The sequence below is a fragment of the Terrapene carolina genome, unplaced genomic scaffold (genome assembly GCF_002925995.2).
Source record: "Terrapene carolina triunguis isolate 2854851 unplaced genomic scaffold, T_m_triunguis-2.0 Scaffold464, whole genome shotgun sequence".
Taxonomy (NCBI): Eukaryota; Metazoa; Chordata; order Testudines; family Emydidae; genus Terrapene; species Terrapene triunguis.
In genome coordinates, this window is record NW_020664815.1 from 2056 (window position 1) to 14875 (window position 12820).

General features: G+C 54.3%; 1 long non-coding RNA gene across 1 annotated transcript; it reads left to right on the forward strand.

Annotated features, from left to right (window-relative positions):
* The first annotated feature begins 9054 nt into the window (after positions 1–9054).
* On the forward strand, positions 9055–12286 carry LOC115271332. Its single transcript, XR_003899913.1, has 3 exons — positions 9055–9143; positions 9881–9967; positions 12069–12286. It is a non-coding gene; the product is annotated as an uncharacterized LOC115271332 (long non-coding RNA).
* Positions 12287–12820: the final 534 nt, after the last annotated feature.

Sequence of the window (12820 nt, forward strand, 5' to 3'; positions counted from 1 at the left end):
GCAGTTGTGGAGGTTTCAGAACAGGCTTTAGTTCATTTCATGTCACGATTCCCCCCAGGCTCTTTCCCTGCAGACACAGATTGTAGATTCTGCCATGGTGGGAACATGCTCAATCCCTATATTGCAGCACAGACCTTGCCCCTGTCCCCCCGTGCACTCCCCCAAGCAGTAGTAACAAACCAAGATATTTTCAAACCCTCCCAGCAACAGAGTGTGAATTAGGGTGACCAGATGAGGTAAAGCATCTTGGGGAGGATTAGAGGGATGTGAGTGGAGAGTGGATGTTTCCTTTGTAGGTACAAGAGGCCGAAAGGGAAGGAGAAGGAGAGCAGAAAATGGGTTAATTCAACACTGTAGCTAACGAACTCAGTCCGAAGATTAGACGCTAGCTGCCGCCCAAGGACATTGCTCACAGCCAACACTTGGCTGACAGCTGAGAAAGACGGGGCTTGAAAGTTGTCTGGGCAACCGTGAGAAAGGAAGATTCTCAACTGAACAGCCACAGAGCTGTAGATAACAGCAAACACAGTGAAGGCCAAGACAGAAAGAAAAACAATCTCCAGAGCCGGGATTTTTTGGGAAACCGGGGAGGCCACAGCAACCCTGTTTGGACTGATAAATGAGCACCAGGAACAGAGGACCCGGGACAAAAACACCCCGAAAGACGCCCAGGACTTAAAACCCTCCCAAGAGCTGGAGCAACTTGGAGAGCACAACTGATTCTTGGACAGGCCTGGGCCCAGGACAGCACTCCCATCCACCTTCCCCCTCCCTTCTTCTGACGTTACACCCAGGCCTGGCCCGCCTGGGTAGAGTATGTGTAAGTATGAACGTGGGTTAGGGCTTGGGGTTCTAATGCTTTCTTTCTTCCCCTGAGTGATGTGGGAATGGTCCCAGCACTCTCTGCTGTTATTTTATTATTTTGTCAATAAAGCTTTTAAAATTTAGATCCTTGGTGCGCCTCGTCATCTCCTCCCCAAAAAATCCCGTGGCCCCAGCCTGATCAACTGACGTTCCAGACAGATTGGTAACGAAAATCTCTCACAGTTTTGGTGGAGAATTGCGGAGGTGGGGAGCCCTGCGGCACGCGCCAACGGTTCTACCCTTGGTATATCATGTTTGCTCTGTCTGGCACTGTTGGTATTTCATGTTGAGGATTTATGATTACAGGTGTGCCCACTCTCAGTTGTAGCATAGCTGAGAACTGGAGAGGGGTTTAGCATTCCGCTCTCCACCCTGGTCGGCGGGGAAAGGGTGCTGGTGGGTAAACCCCTGGTCGTAGGAGTGCTGGGTAGAGGGGGACTTAGAGATCCTCGCTCCAGGAGAGAATCCTTGGTCCGTACGCCATCAGTCACAGAGTGAAAGAGGAGAACTTAGGGTTTCTCGCTGTGCTCCTGGGAGGAGTTTGTGTATTTGGTGTGTGGACCCTCGGTGGTAGAAGGCCGAGCAATATGGAGGGAGGCTTAGCGTTTCTTCCTCTGGCTCAGTGGGGTAACATTGGAAGCCCCGGTGCCAGCATGAGTGACATAAAATCTCAAGTAATTAAAAAAGTTTCAAGTTGTACTGAAAAATTGTAACAGCATGTTCAGGAAACAGAAGAGCACAGCTGTGGACTCGGAAGTCCCACAGTCATGGGTGATGGTATCACCGAGGGGTTCAAGCCTGGACGTACGGGCATTAGGGAACATGGGCACGGTCCAGCTGCCCAGTTACCTGGCGTCACGGGAGGCTGGTGAACCTAATGCTCGGGACTTGGGAGAGGCGGCACAGAGGGATGGGACCCTGCTTCCTCTTTCAAAAGGGGGGGATGATCTCTCCCGGCTGGAGAGGGCTCTCACCAGGGTGGGATACAATCCCTGGGCTTCCATGATGGAGTTTCAGAGGAGGGTACATTCTTGGCAAGATTTGTTAAATGTGTATACTAAGTATGAAAAGCAGAAGAGTAAAAACCTAGGGGCAGCTGTGGGAGTAATTTGGAATGCAGCTGCCATGTGGTATCAAATGCTGTCAAAACAAAACAAAAATTGAGAAGAAGGGAGGAGGTGTGTACCTGACAGCTGGGGGGGGAATAAAAATTAAGCAACTAAAAGCACAAAGTATTAACCAGGCTGCAAGCCAAGCCTATGCCCAGGACAAGTTGCAAGCCTTAAGACAGGACTTCCAGGTGAAAAAGGCGAAATGCACCTGCCTGGAAGCACTGGTTAAGCAAGTATTGGTCCTTCAGGGACTCATCAAAAATGTGACCATTCGTCCCCAGCATACGTTGCAGTGGCAGTGTGCTCGCCATAAAAACAAAATCAAGCAGTTGAAATGTTAATTGGCCATGTGTTCGGCCCAGGTGGTGAGTCACACGGGGGATGAATCGGGTGACCCTTGTGAGGGCTTTGACCTCTCCCTTTGGGAGAATCCTCAATTTTGGGTGGAACCTTGTTGCACCCCTATAGCAGCCCTCATTAAGACTGAGGAGAGGTCCAGCAGGTGAAGGGGGGGAGAAGGTTGTATGTACAGCACCCCCAACTATGAGGAAAGCACCCTGTGGGGTAATTACAAAAAGGAAAGGGACCAGGAGGGGTGTGGGCTAGTTAAGGAGCCTACCCTCCTTGCTGAATTGGTAGTGGAACAAAGCCTGTGCCCATGGAAAGAGACAATACAGAAAAAAATTGGGCCCAAACAAGCAGGCAAGCAACAAATAAAAAAAACATTAAAAACAGACTTAAGAGCATAATGGCAAAAATAAAAAACAATAAAGAAGTACAAACAAAAAAATTAAATCTCTAAAATAATACTTAAAATAGTAAAATCTAAGTTAATTAAAATGTCATATTAAAAAATAAGCAAGTAATTTAAAAAAAGTTCACTCTGCAAAAGCTAAAAAACAAAGCAATAAAATGTTGTAAAAATGTTTTTTAAAAAAATCCTTGGTTTCTTTGCAGCTATTCTAAAGGAAAATGGGCCCCAGGGTAGCACACTCCTGCAGCAGGGGAAACAGGGAGTCAGGGGCTGTTTTATCCTCTCTCTGCTCCTCACCTTGTTCACAGGAAAGTGACCCTGTGCAGGGATGCTGCAGTGAGTGTGCCTGGGTGGGTCAGAGATCTGGAAATCTGCCCCTGCCCCCTCTAATTTCTCCTGACACCCTCTTCCATTTCTTCCTCTACTTTCCTAGCACCCTACCCCCCTGGATGGGAGACGTGGTCACCATCCCATTCTTGGGGGCTTTCTCTCTCCCGTGGCTGGCCCCGCTCTGCACGTGCAGGGAAGGAGGTACCAGTCAGGAAGACCTGCTTTATCCACACAAGTTACTGGACACAACAGAGAGCCAGTGGGAGCAGGTCAGACTCGCTGATAGAAGGATCCCTTCTGATCTTAGCGATAGCAGCAGGTCTGGGCCCCGCACACCCGGGGAGCAGAGATGGGGGCGGCACTGTGCAGAGTCAGGTACCTGCTCAGCCCCAAGGTCTCAGTCACCTGGAGTCTCAGCTCGGGAGTTGCCGTCAGCAGAGTCCAGGGCGGTTTCTAGCCGGAGAAGGTCCCCCCTGGCCGGGCACGGAGGGGTTAATGACATGCTCTCCCCAGCACAGACCCCCCTGGGGAAGCAGCAGCTGCTCAGCTCCCAGGTCACGATGGAGGCAGCAGCGTCTGGTCTCTCAGGAGCTGCCCGGGGTCTGATGCTCTCGGTTCTTTGATCTCCCGGCTCCTGCCTCCTTCCTCCCGGCACCCACCGCTCCCAGCTGCTCCAGCCCCTTCCTGTGCCCTGCAAACCCCACCCGGGCTGCAGCGCTCGCCGGGGCTGTCTGCGGTGCTGGGACTCGACCCCCAGGACAGCCCCGGGCTCTGCTGAGCCGGGCCCCCCATGGGATGGAGAGAGAGCGGGGGGGCACTGGGGGCGGGCAGGGAAGTGACTCTGCCCGTCCCCAGTGGCCCCCCGCCTCCTCAGCCCATCTCTGCTCCCCTGCGTCTGTTTCTCCCAGCGCTGCTGGTCTCACTGACCCCCCCAGCCCCGGCTCTGGCTTCCCTCAGGAGGGGCCGATCCAGCTCCAGGAGAGCACGTACCCCTGGGAAACGGGACAGGGATCAAGCCAGAGGGGGAAGGGGGCAGACCAGGAGTTCTCAGGCTGGGGGTTACAGTCCCCAGTTATGTGGGGGTCACAAGCCCACCCAGCTCTTTAGGCAGCAGCAGCGCAGAAGTGAGGGTGGCAATGGAGCACGAAGTCTGCTGTGAAAAGTGATATTGACAAATGTCTTCGCACCCCCAATATTAAACAGTAACTATTAAAAAAACCTTTTCTGCTTATAACAATGATTCAATTAAAGTGTGTTTTAGGCTTAATATAAAAGTGGTGAGAAAAGGTAAATTCATTTTAAAGAATAGATTAAAGAATAAATTAAGCATTTAAAATCAGGTTAAATATAAAAAATATGTTTTGAATTGATAAGGGGGGTCACACTCAGAGGCTTGCTTTGTGCAAGGGGTCACTGTCACGGACTCACAGATCATGCCCACTCTTGGCCCCATGCCGGGAACCCCCTTGAGTGAGACAGCCCTTCTCGGGGGTCAGGGGGGTTAAGCCCCTCCCCCTCCTGGAGCCGCACCTCTCGGAGCCTTACCACGCCTGTCTCTGCCATGGGCCCCCTCACGGGGTCCAGTTGCTCTGGACCCCCAAGGCCTCCACTCCCAAAGGGAATAATGCAACCCTGATCTCTAGACTGGAGCTGCTGTCTGGTGGTGCCTCAATTTCCCCCACCTTGGGACAGAGGCTCTGGCCCAGCCCTGTCGAGCCCTACCCTTGGTGCTTCCATCCCCCCCTTCAGGAGGTCCTGCGTCCCTCGCTGGCTCTGGCTCCGGGTAAGGACTAGGGCGCTCTGAGTGCCATCTGGCCAGTTCTCCAAGTCATTACCCATTAGCACCTCAGTAGGCAGGTGATCGTGCACTCTGACCTTTTGGGTCCCTCCTTAGCTCCCCATTTCAGGTGTATCCTCGCTACAGGCACCTTGACCGGGGGTCCAAACACTCCCCTCAGGGTCATGTAGGCAACGGGCACTAACTGGTCTGGGCCCACCACCTCAGACCATGCCAGTCTCACCTCTGCGCCCATGTCCCAGAACCCCTCAATGCATCTTCCCCCCACCTCAATGGGGATGATGTCCCCCGGGGCCTGTCCCACACTCACCCACCAGATTGAGTACAGGCGCTCTGGACCTTGAGCCCCGCCTTCCCCTGCTGGCCTGGCCTGGCCTGGCGGTCCCCTCCCCCTAGCACAGGCGGTGCCCCCTCTCAGTGGGCTTCCACCCAGTTGACACCCTGCAGGTTCTGCTTGGCCGCCATTTCCTTTATCTTCAGGCATTGCACCACCTTGTGTCCCTTTTGGCCGCAGTAGTTACATTTCAGGTCCCTCAAGTCCCACGAGAGGGGTCGGCCTGCCCTGGCATTCCCGGGCACCCCTGAGCTGGGCTTCCTGGAGTCCCACCTTTGACAGGTCTCTGGGTGACTCCCCTTCTGAGTCCCCGATGTGGGTCTCCCTCCTGCCCCTGATCTGCTGTTCACAAACTCATCCACCAGTTCACCTGCACTGCGCAGATCTTTGGGCTTCTGGTCCATTAACCACATCTTCAGGTCTGCAGGGCAGATGTCATACAGCTGCTTCAACCCCACCAGGTTATACACGTCCTCTGTGGTAGTGGACCCTCTGCCCTTCCCCCACTTACAGAGATATTCCCCCAGCAGGTTGGCGACCTCCTTGTAAGTGACACCTGAGGTCTTGCGTACACCCCAGAATCATTTCCTGTACCCCTCGGGGGTCAGTTCAATCTTCAGCAGCAAAGCCTGTTTGAACAGGTCATAGTCCCCCATCTCAATACCATCCATTTGGCTGAATGCCTCTATGGCCTTGGGACCCAGCAGGGGGGTCAGACAGCGAAACCTGTCTGCGGGGTCAATCTGGTTCAGGTCACATGCCTTCTCAAAGGCTGTGAGGTAGACATCAATATCCCCCCCCCCTTAAACTGGGACAGCAGTTTGGTGTCGAGATTCCTCATAGCACTGGTGTCTTGGGGCCCTTCCCCATTTACCCCCTGGCAGGCCCTCTTGGCCCGCCGCTCCTCCAACTCCAACTCATGCTTCTGCTGTTCTGCACAGTCCACCAGCCTCCACTCCTCCAGCTCCAGCACCTTCACTTTCAGCTTCAGCTCCAGCCTTTGCAGTTCCTCCAGGGAGAAACCTGACTTGGGTCCCCCTGTGCTGACTGGGCAGTCGGGTTTGATACACTCCCGGTTGCTACACAGTCTGCCCCCATGGCTACTCCCCAGCTCCCTGGGCACCCCAGGAGCCCCCTGGGGTCTGGAGTCTGTTCCTCAGACTCATCAGTCTCTACAACCTGAGCAATCAGCTGCTCCTTAGTGAGCCTCCCCACGCTCAGCCCTCTCTCCCTGCACTGATGTGCCAGGTCCTTCTTACAGAGCTGGTTCTAGGCCATTTCCATGCTGGTTCCTTTCAATGCCCTAGTTTTATCGCTGGCATCTACTCACTGCAAAGCACCTGCACTTACAGCCAACCGTCTACAGGGTGCATCCACCAATTCTCCTCTGCTACCACGTTGTCACGGACTCACAGGGCTTGCGCACTCTTGGCCTTGTGTGGTCTGTGGGCGGAACACCCTTGAGTGAGACAGCCCTTCTCGGGGGTGCACTCTCTCATGGGGGTTAAGCCCCTCCACCTCCTGGAGCCGCACCTCTCTGAGCCTTAGCATGCCTGTCTCTCGCCCTGGGCCCCTCAGGGAGTCCACTCACTCTGGACCCCTAGGGCCTCCACTCCCAAAGGGAATAATGCAACCCTGTTCTCTAGACTGGAGTGACACTCAGCCAGCATAAAACAGAAGGGTTTATTGAGTGTTTGAACACAGCATAGGAAACTCTCCAGGCTCTCAGGCCTGGCCTCCTTCAGCACAGCACATCCAAGTCTCCCTTGCATCCAGGTGGGCTCTGCCTGCTCTGCCTCTCCAGCCCATAGCCCCCCTGCTTGGCATCTGACAGCACTGGCCCTAAGCCCCACCTCTGTCCATTGTCTTCTCTCCAGGTAAACAGAGTCGCCTAGGTCTCCTCTCCCCTCTTCTGTCCTCTGGCCCCCTCTGCCTGGAACCGGCTGGTTAGGTCACCGGGGTCCTCTCTTTGCAGTCCATTGTCCTCTCACGGTCTAGAACCAGTTGCAACTCCTGAGCTGGTCCTCCGGGTCACCAGGTCACCAATCGCTGGGGTATCCATTGTCCAGGCCATTGGCTGGGGTCTCAAGTTCTCTTGTTGGTCCTCTGTAATGATAAACTCCCTCTCCCCTCACCTAATTAAACCAGTAATATTCAGGGAAACTGAGTCCCAACCCCCTGCATGAAAACCATTGGAAAAAAACAAGAAAATCCCCCACTTCGTCAAATCCAGGAAATACCACACTGCTCTTCCAGGAAAAAAGACCCTGCTGCAGAAGAAACCTTGTGACTGGGGTCATAGTTAAGGCTATGATTTAATTACAGGTATTTTTAGTAAAAGTCATGGACAGCTCATGGGCAAGAAATGAAAAATCATGGCCTCTGACCTATATCATATATACCCCTGATTGAATTTTGGGGGGGGAGGTGGAAGCCCAGGGGGCCCAAAGCACCACCTGCTAGGTGGGGAGGGGGAAAGCCCCAAAGAGACAACTGTGCCACTGGGGGGGGGGGGGGCCCTCGGGGCCCCCCACTGCCCCTCTGGCCACTGCGGGGGGGGGGAACCCTGTGGGGTAGGGCTCTGCTGGGGGGTTATTCCTTCCTTTAATCGCTGTGGAAGCACAAACAGCGAGAGAATTTGCTCCTCTTTTCTATGCGGAACAAATAAAGGCAGGCGGAATTATTTCCAGGGCTGTAAGTAATAAAACACAATTGAGCAGAGAATGGTTTTGATTCATCAACCTCTGGGTTATGGACCCAGCACGCTTCTGCTGCACAGTGTGATACTTGCAGGATCTATTCATAGGGCAGCTGAGTTAGGCTGAGTAGGTTTTACTCCTGAGGGGTTTCTGCACCAAAAAATAAAATAAAGTAAAATAAAAATCCTGTGCACAATATTTTAAAATTCTGCAAATTTTATTTGTCAATACATGAATATGGAGACTCCAGCATGGTAGTGGGGAGCACAGGCTACTGGATGCACGGAGATGGGAGATCACCCTGCAGCCCCCTCCCCCAGAACATGAACTCAGTGGTGAGGCTGCACCTCTCTGCTGCCTACTCCAGGGGTCCAAAATGACATGCCTGCGCTGTTGGGGAGGGGTGCATGACCACTCTTGAGGCTTCCCTTTGTTTCCCCATAAGAAAGTCATTCTTTCTGCAGGGAAACAAATAACTCTGTGGGGGACATGAATTCTGTGCTTGTGCAGTAGTGCAGAATTTCCAAAGGAGTAAGATTTGAATCTTTCAGACGGCTTGTTTTAGTTGCAGAGTATTAATCAGGCTGCCTCTGCTCAGGAACCGTACTGCTCCTCCAGGAAAAAGAAGACACTGCTGCAGAAGAAACCATGTGATTGGAGTCATAGCACATCTCTCACCTTACAGGAGTGGACTCTGTGGGATAAGGCTCTGCTGGGGCTTTATTCCTTCCTTTAATCACTGTGGAAGGGTAAACAGGGAGAGAATTTGTTCTTCTTTTCTATGTGGAACAAATGAAGGCAGACTGAACTATTTCCAGGGTTGTAATAAAACACAAGCTAGTATAGAATAGTTTTGATCCTTTGATCTCTGGGTTATGGGCCCAGCACGCTTCCACTGCACCACTCTGCTGGGGTAGCAGGGGAAGAAAGGGGCTTCCTGCAGGATCTATTCTGCCTTCTCAGCCGGGGTCTCCTTAGTCTAATGATTCAGCCAAACCAGCCCCTTCCCCTGCTTTTCTCCTGGTAAGATCCAGCCAGTCTCTTGCCCCCCCTCCAGGCTGAGGAGGTTTCCCGATTCCCCGAGTGTCACAAACCCCCTGCGAGGGGCCCGGCGGGGCAGGGCCAGGCCCGGGTAAGAGCCGCCCCTTCCTGCCTCCAGCCCGGGAAACCTTTGTTTTTGCAGCGGGGCCATGGCCGGGCCGGGAGCGCAGCGCGGAGGCTGCTCCAGCCCTGCAGCCCGCGGGGCAGCGCGGTGGGTCCACGGGCAGCGCGGAGCGGGCAGGGCCCGGGCGGGGGTCGGAGACACGCGTGGGACGGACACGCTCTTGCCGGGAGGGGCCGGCCCCGGCTGCCTGGTTCGCCCCCTGCCCGGGTGGGTCCCCGAGCTCCCCGCGGCCGGTGAGGGGCTGTGGGGGGCGAATGTCCCGGGCGGGGCGGAGCAGCCCCTGCTGCTGGGCCGGTGCGACGGAGCCCGGGAGCGGCTGGGCCGGGAGCTGCAGGAGGGGCCCGGAGCGCGGCTCGGCTGCAGAGCTCGGAGCCAAGGCTGGGCCAGGGAGCGAGGGGCTGGGGAAGTGGATCTGGGGTGTCAGAGCCGGGCTGTGGGGTGGGAGGAGTGGCTGGTGCTGGGGACTGTGGGGCTGCTGGGAGCTGGGAGTTTGGGATGTGCTGGGGGGTCAGGGCTGGGGATTGGGGGATATTTGGGAGGCTCCATGTTCAGATCTGGCCCTGCGGGAGCTTTGGGGACTGGAGCTGGGGAAAGTGGGGGACTGTCTGAAGTTGGCTGCTTGGGATGTGGGTGAGGCCCTGGGGAACTGGGCTGCACTCCTGTCACTGCAGCCTGGGGCGCTGTGTTTCTTCTGGAAAAGCTGCTCCCTGTTTCCCTCTCAGTCTGAGTTCCAGGAGTCTGCAGGGCAGGATGGGCACTGAAATCTGACAGCTGGGAGGCCCGTTTACAGCAGTTTCTAACCCTTCCTCCTCTGCTTCTTCCAGGAGGTACCACAAAAGCATCTGGCCCCTCTGGGAAAAGAGAGAGAAGCAGCCAAAGCTGAGGAGGAGCAGCAAAGCGAGGAGCTGCTGGTAGGTGCCCAGAGCCACCCACCACTTAGGTTTCCTTGGCATAAGAATGACATGGTGAATGCAGGGCCCACCCTGCCAGCCTCAGCCAGGGAACCATCCCCACTGGAGCCCAGGGAGCCTGCAGGGTCAAACACGTGGGTAACATGATGCCCTTAGGATGCAGGAGGCTGCTGGGCAGGAGATGGTCAGTCTGTGTTAGCCGAGAGACACTTCCCACAGGCCGTTTGGATGTCACAGTGACCAGGGATCCTTTCTAACTCCAGGGCCGCCCAGGGGGGCAAGGGGGGCAATTTGCCCCGGGCCCCACAGGGCCCCCCACGAGAGTTTTCAGGGGCCCCCATGAGAGTTTTTGTTGGGTCTTCGGCGGCAGGTCCTTCAGTGCCGCTGAACACACTCGGAGCGAGTGAAGGACCCTTTGCCGAAGACCCAGAGCTTCTTCCACTCCGGGTCTTCGGCGGCAATTCGGCAGTGAGGGCTCCTTCCGCTCCGGGTCTTCAGTGGCAATTCGGCGGAGGGTCCTTCACTTGCTCTGGGACCCACCGCCAAAGTGCCCTGAAGACTCGGAGCGGAAGGACCCCCGCCGCTGAAGACCCCAGCCCCCCTGAATCCACTGGGTGTCCCTGTCTAGCTCCTAGGAGGATGGGGAGGAAGGAGATGAAATGTGGGCTGCAGAGATGGAGGATTTCGCTCAGTGCAAGTTGATGAGGTTTTGGGGAGAAGTGTCCCTCCTGGTGGTGATGTACATCTCACCCCGGCCCTGAGCCCTCCTCCCTTCTCAGGATAAATGAACTTCCCATCACTCACCACAAGAGATCTTGTGTTCTGGTAAATAACTCTGCCACCGCCCTGAGGCGCATTTATGATTTTCCCCAGTTACCGAGCAGATGAATGTCAATGTTGATAAATGCAAAGCAATGCACATTGGAAAAGATAATATCAAATACACATAAAATGATGGGGTCTAAATGAGCAGTTACCACTCAAGAAAGAGATCTTGGAGTCACTGTGGATAGTTCTCTGGAAACATCCACTCAATGTGCAGCAGCAGTCAATAAAGTCAACAGAATGTTGGGACTCATTAAGAAAGGGATAGATAATAAGAGAGAAAATATCATATTGCCTCTGTTTAAATCCATGGTACGTCCACATCTTGAATGCTGCGTGCAGATCTGGTCACCCCATCTCAAAAAAGATACATTGGAATTGGAAAAGGTTCGGAAAATAGCAACAAAATGATGAAGGAACACCTTCTGTGTGAGTAGAGATTAATAAGACTGAGGCTATGGCTACACTCCACAGCTTTTAGCAACATGGCTGTGCCGCTACAGCCGTACTGCTAAAAGGCGCGCAGTGTAGCTGCTGTTTGTTGGCAGGAGAGAGGTCTTCTGCAGACAAAAATCTTCCACCTCCCACAAGCGGCAGCAGCTTTGTTGGTACGAGAGCGCTCCTGCCGACAAAGCGCTGTTCACCCTGGCGCTTTTCATCGGTAAAAATTTGTTATTCGGGAGGGGTGTTAACACTCCTGAATAACAAGTTTTGCTGACGAAGTGCCAGTGTAGACGAAGCCTGAGACTGTTCACCTTGGAAAAGAGACGACTAAGAGGGGGTATGGTAGAGGTCTATAAAATCATGACTGGTGAGGCAAAAGTAAATAAGGAAGTGTTATTTACTCCTCATAACACAAGAACTAGGGGTCACCCAGTGAAATGAATAAGCAGCAGGTTTAAAACAAACAGTATTTCTTCACACAACGGACAGTCAACCTGTGGAACTCTTTGCCAGAGGATGTTGTGAAGGCCAAGATACTAACTCGGTTAAAAAAAAAACTAGAGAAGTGCATGGAGGACAGGTCCATCAATAGCCATTAGCCAGGATGGGCAGGGATGGTGTCCCTAGGCTCCGTTTGCCAGAACCTGGGAATGGGCGACGGGGGATGGATCACTTGATGATTACCTGTTCTGTTCATTCCCTCTGGGGCACCTGGCATTGGCCACTGTCAGAAGACAGGATACTGAGCTAGATGGACCATTGGTCTGACCCAGTATGTCCATTCTTATGTTCTTTGTTCCCCTGTTACTGAGCCGCCCTCTCCCTGTTGCAGAAACAGACGGAAGCCGAGAGGCAGAAGATCGTCTGGGAGTGGCAGGAGCTGCGAGGGTTTCTGGAGGAGCAGAAGCAGTGGCTGCTGTCCCAGCTGGAAGAGCTAGAGAGAGCCATTGTCCAGAGAAGGGATGAGGGCATCTGCAGCCTGTCCTGGGAGATTTCCCTGCTCAGCGAGAGGGGAGGAGAGAAGGGGCAGCAGCCACTGAGCCAACCCCTGCAGGCCAGGCTGTCATTGCAATGATCATACGCAGTGTTTCTATAGGCGCTTCTGAGCCCTAGATCCCAAAGCACTTTACAAAGTGGGGTCAGGGGCATTATCTCTATGGGACAAATGGGGAAAGTGAGGCAGAGGGAGGGGCAGAGCCCTGCCCAAGGTCACACAGTGAGTCTGGCGGCGGTGCCAGGGATGGGTCCTGGGAGTTCTGGATGCTGCAGCCCCAAGACCTTCTCTCCTGGAAATGTCTGTCTGCATTTGCACTTGGAGGGTGAAATCCCCTCCCCCACCATGCTGAGGTCCCGAGCAAGCCTAAGGCCCCTCTCACTGCAGGTTAATGGGTTTAGTGGGGCCAGGGGCCTTCTGGGTCTCTCAGCACTGGGAGGAATTTGGTTCTCAATGCAGAGAAATATCTTCTGCCTGTAAAGTGCCTGGGGAGAAGGTTTCCGCAGTGGCGACCTGCCAGCAGGGATTGCTGGGGCTGCATAGGGGAAAGTCCCTGGTAGGGGGTGGCAGCTGCTCTGGGAATGTAAACC